We start from the raw sequence: 5793 nt of genomic DNA, 5'->3' as shown, positions 1-5793 counted from the left end.
TTCAGTTTTTGCAATGACCACCAACTTAGTCTCGTGCCTGGACATTCGAGGGAGAGGCCCCGAGTGGGAAACCCTGCCCCGCACAAGAGGGAGCTACTTCCGCTGCCAGCAATTGGGAATCCGGTGCGCGGAGGGGGCAATGGGATCTCACAGTGGTCTCGGGGTGGTAAGTTGTGCTGAGATCCAAGAAAGTTCCTTTTGCTTCGAAGAATGCAGTCCAGAACGTGAATTTGGAATCTCGATCACTTACTATTCTCTTGGGTAGGCCATGCAATCTGAAATTTCCTTGAGGAACACTCTGGCCACATCCACTACAGTGTGGGTTTCTTTTACTAGAATCAGATGGGCCACTTTGGTTAGTCCGTCAACTACCACAAAGATGGAGTTGCCTGATTGCACTGATGGTACTCCACTAATAAAATCCATACTGATACATTCCCACTTCATCTCGGGGATGTCTAATGGATGTAACTTCCCAGGCATTTTTACTCTCTCAACTTTGACTTTCTGACATATCAGGCATTGACGTACATGATTAAGTACATCCTTTTTTAGTCTAGGCTAAAAGAAGCTTTTCTTTATACAGACATGTAGGTCTTGATGAAACCTGGATGTCCTGCTATAAGGCTATTATGGGCTTTATTCAGAATTTGACCCTTAGTTCCCTCATCATTGTTGGGAATGCATAGCCTGCTATTATAATACATAATTCCTTCATCCAGGCTGTACCCTTGAACTCAATTCAACTCCTAAGGAGTTTTGCTTTCCTACATAAGTAGGGTAGCAATAGGCCCAAAGAATCTATCTTGCATGATCTGCTCTCTTGCTTCATTAATCAATGGATTTGACACCACTGTGATTGCAAGCAAGGAGGCTTTTCTGCTAAGGGCATTTGCTACCACATTTTCTTTTCCTGGGCGGTACTTGACTTCAAAATCAAATTCCTGCAGGGTGTGCATCTGCTGCCTTCTTTAGCGCATGTTGAGTTTCTTCTGAGTGAAGGTCCACTTTAAGCTTTGATGATCTGTCATCAAAGTGAATCTTTGACCCAGTAGGTAATGTCTCCACAACTTCAGGGCATAGACTACTGAAAGTAGCTCTAGGTCGTGGATATCATAATTTCTCTCATGCGTTCTGAGTTTTCGGGATTCATAGGCCACTGCATGACCTTCCTGCATGAGCGCACCTCCCAGGGCAAAATCACTAGCATCAGTTACTACCTCAAAGGGTAGAGAGAAATTTGGCAACTTCAGAACGGGATTGGTTACCAAGGTGGTCTTCAGCTTATCAAAAGCGCTCTGACACCTGGCAGACCATTGAAACGGGGTATTCTTCTTGAGAAGATTAGTCAGGGGGGAAGCTATGAGAGCATGCTTAGGTATAAAAATTCTATACCAACCAGTTAATCCCAAGAATCCCCTGACTTCTTTCACTGTCTTTGGTTTAGGCCAATCTATGACTACTTGGACTTTTGCCGCTTGCGAAATCTGGAGAAATTCTGTCTTCGATACCAAAAAGCCCAAGTATTCAACATGGTCGATAGAGAAAGTGCATTTGCTCTTTTTTGCAAAAAGTTGGTGCTTCCTTAGAATCTCAAGAACTTTACGGACGTGAGCTTCATGGGTGGTCAGCTGTATTCTTTGAGTAAATCAGAATATCATCAAAGAAAACAAGAACAAAATCATCCAAGTATTCTATGAGAATGTCTTGAATTAGGTGATTGAATGTAGCTAGGGCTTTTGTCAATCCAAATGGCATGACAGTAAATCCATAGTGCCCATAGCGAGTATTGATGGGCTGTCTTCGGGATATCTTGATCGTTAATCCTGATTTGGTAATACCCTGATTTGAGATCTATCTTTGTGAAGATCTAGGCTCCATTTAGCCTAGATCTTTGTGAAGATCTAGGCTCCATTTAGCCTGTCCAGAAGCTCATCAATTCTGGGGATAGGATACTTATTCTTAATTGTCAGCTGATTGAGACCTCTGTAATCTACACAGAGTCTTAACATTCTATCCTTCTTTTTCTGAAAGAGAACTAGCGCTCCCCAAGGTGAAATATCGGGTCTTACAAACCCTTGTTCTAATAGCTGCCTAAGCTGTTCCTTGAGTTCAATGGCTTCAAGGACTGTCATTTTGTACATGCGCTGGTCTACTGGCTGAGCTCCGAGGGTCAATTCTATCTCATGATCTACTTCCCGAATCGGAGGCATCTCAGTTAGCTCTGTTGGGAATAAATCAACATACTCACTTAACCATTCTGGTTCTTTAGTCTTTAACTTTGTGTCTACCGGACAACATAAATGAGCTGCTTCTTTCAAAGTCCTTTTAGTAACCTAGAAGCTTTTACTAATTGCAGATCTGGGGATCCGAAAATTCCAGTTCCTTGAACTTTTTTCCCGTGAAGGTCACGGAAGGAAATGGTTCCATTATGACAGTGAATGTCAGCTTGATTTTTGTGGAGCCAATCCATTCCAAGGATTCTGTCAAAAACTCCCAAAGGTAAGACTCTGAACTGGCAGTCAGTTACATTCCCATCTAGATTAAACTGAATACAATTTATCTCATGGTGAGTGAAAAGAGTCTTTCCACTAGCCAATTCAACTTGCATAGGTTTCCCTGATTTCTGTTCACTTCTGAATTTCCCAGCATCTTGATTCTGATTAGGGCCTTGCTGCCTCTTTGGGGGTGGAAAGTTTGAAGCACTTCCCGGGGTTTGAAACCTTTTAAAGTTTGAGGGTACAGGCTTTGGCGGGACCTTAATAACAACAAATGCTTTGGCAAAGTCATTATAATTTATTTCTAATGCACATTAGGAATTTCTTTTTAAACTTCTGTTTCGGGGGAATTTATTTTAATAAGAAGGGATATTTTTCCATCCAAAGATATCTAAAAGCTGAATTATCTCTCTCTAGAATATTTTCTCTCTCTAGGTAGAAACAAGATCTTTTATTATTCTGAAAAGGGGATTGATTTTACAGGGGAACTGGACATCTTGAGGGGCTGGGGAGGAATCTTATCGATTCAATCTGCACATAGAGCACCACACCAATTCCCTAATGGAGATAAAGATGGTTATGCCCATGCCCAGATGTTTCTCTTCCCTCCTTTACCTTCAATTTCTCTAGTATTGCGTTACTGAGCTGTCATGTTTTCGACTTGCTTGCTCCGAGTTCCAATCTCTTGGTGAACTTGAAACACGTGAAGGCGTTGTTGCCGCGAAGATACTCTGACATCTTTCGATTGCGGCAATTCAAGCATATTATCTTCATATGCCAGTTTGCAACATGCATCTAGAGTGGCTGTTTGGGCTAGTACCAGATAATCATACATCTTGTGGTCTCTAACTCCTCTCCGAAAGCAAGGCAATAACTAATTGTTAACCTCTCCCATAGTTTGTACCTTGAATTTAAGTGCTTAAGTCAAGACACATAGTCTCTCATCGATTCCATTTCCTTTTGTTTGATATTGTGCAGCTATGCCACAGGGCTCCATCTGTCACCACTTCTAGAAAATCTGGGCACAAACACATTCTTGAGTCGTGTGAAGTTAACCTTATCCTCGGGTTTGAGGGTTCGGAACCACTGATGCGCTTTCCCTTCTAGGGTCAGTGAGAAAGCATGAATCATTGTCACATCACTGACAGGCCCGCAAGTTTCACATGTGGATTCAAAAATCTCTACATGTTGTATAGGATCTCCATCCCCAGAGAATTTTTGGACGATTTTGGAAATGATGTGTGGCTTCATCTGGGAGGCTTGGGATTCTAGAGCAATGCCTAGTTCCTTGACCATTCCTCGGCCCATTTCTATAGCCATATTCAACAGGTCCGTCCTTGTGATTGCATTAAGATTAATGGTTGGATCCGCCCTTGGTCTTTGGGGAATTGCCCCCCCCTACCCCCTACCTAGACCCCATCCTCTTCCTGTGTTGGCTCTTCTAGTATCTCTGGTCCATGGGATGGTCTTGCCACTACACCTTGGAGCGGCTCATCATTAGTTGGCTCTATACGCCTTTGCAAAATTAAAAGTTCCATGTCCTGTAGGAACATAGGATGATTGATCATCTGCTCAATGTCTTTTTTGGTGTACAGACAGTCCTCTACTTCACCTACCGCTTTTGCTAGATTATCCTCTTCTTCTAGGGTTACGAACCCTTCCTCAGCCTCTTGGCTCTTCATCTATGGGTTCTAGGTTTGGAATTTCTCCCTCACTGCTTCCCATAACTAATTCCGGCTCCTTACCCCATGATTGGAGTAAGTTTAAACCTCCCATCTTCTTTTGTTCAGCTCTCGCCCTTCGAGTACCCAGCTCTTGTTTTCTTAAGCTCAACTCTCGGCTATCGTTCCACCTCGATCCTTTTTAGATCTAACTCTACTTCCTCTGAGGTTGGGAAGAATACTTGACCCGTCCTAGCCGCACTTTCCATGTCCCGTCTCATTCAAGGGGTGCCGGTGTTTGACAACCTTGAATTTAACGTTTGGATGGATACCTCTTGCCTTGGACCAAGTCCCGCGCGCTGGTTGATGGACCCATGCCTGCAGATTGCGCTTCTTTGTCAATGACTGGTTTGACAACCTTGAATTTAACGTTTGGATGGGTACCTCTTGCCTTGGACCAAGTCTCGCGCACTGGTTGATGGACCCATGCCTGCAGATTGCGCTTCTTTGTCAATGACTGGTTTGGAGACCAAAAAATCCCTGGTGGGTGATATCAATGATACCACTGGATCTGGTTGGGGAGGGTCGTTTCTCCGCCTTAACCTAACTATACCAAGCTCGTGAGTTGGATTTGATTAAGGCGTGAGATTGTAGGAAAAAGTTCATGCCGTGAAGAGATAAGGTTTCACGTCGTAAAAAATAATGGGTTCACATCGTGAACAAAAAATGGTTCATGCCGTGAATGTTTCTAAAATGATTCACGTCGTGAACAAATTGGTTCATGTCGTAAGAGTTTTGAAATAGTTCACGTCATGAACAAATCATTTTCTGCACTTTCACGATTCCTAATTTTGTCAAACCTCGTGGCATCAAAGGTGTCATGATAAGGCTACCTATTTTTGGCAAGGTAATCTTGTGAATTGCGACGTTAATCAGCACTGATGTCGAGAGCAGTTCACGGCGTGAAGTTGTAGAAAAACGGCTCACGACGTGAACATTTTCCTGAAGTTTCACGTGGGAAGTACATCAACTAATGTGATTCTGGGTGCAAAATACTTATGTAACAGCTCCCAAAACGATTGTTCCACGTCTAAGGAGTGAAATACAAGTTCAAGCCACAATCAATGGCTCCTTATTTTTTTGATTTTTGTGAATTTTTGAAAAGAAGAAAAACAAAACACCAACCTGCTTGTTCATGTTGATGATTCTAGTGATGCAAATATCAAAATTAACTAGAAAAAACAGTGAAGCTCTATTCTAAGACCACTCCAACACATACATACACAACTAATTTCTCATGATTTTTTACTTCCACACACAAATCTTATCCATTCATCATTTCCTACACAATGCACTACCAGAATGCAAAGGCAATCATGAATCTTATGCAATGGGAGCTGAAACTCCAAGAGGAAGGAAGAAACAAAGGTGTTTCCCCGACAGTGGCGCCAAAAATGTTATGGGCTACCACACCTCCAAGAGGGAACTCAATGCATTCACCTAAAGGAAGAGCAATAGAACACAACTATCATAGGGCACTTACCAATGCTTCGAACTTTAGTCCCTTGAGACCTCCAAGCTCACTTGTTAAGCTCCAAACCTCCAAGCTCCACCTCCATGCTGTCGCCGTAGAG

The sequence above is a fragment of the Cibotium barometz genome, chromosome 15 (genome assembly GCF_041138505.1).
Source record: "Cibotium barometz isolate CiBa-2024 chromosome 15, ASM4113850v1, whole genome shotgun sequence".
Lineage (NCBI taxonomy): Eukaryota > Viridiplantae > Streptophyta > Polypodiopsida > Cyatheales > Cibotiaceae > Cibotium > Cibotium barometz.
This window is presented reverse-complemented; position numbering follows the sequence as displayed.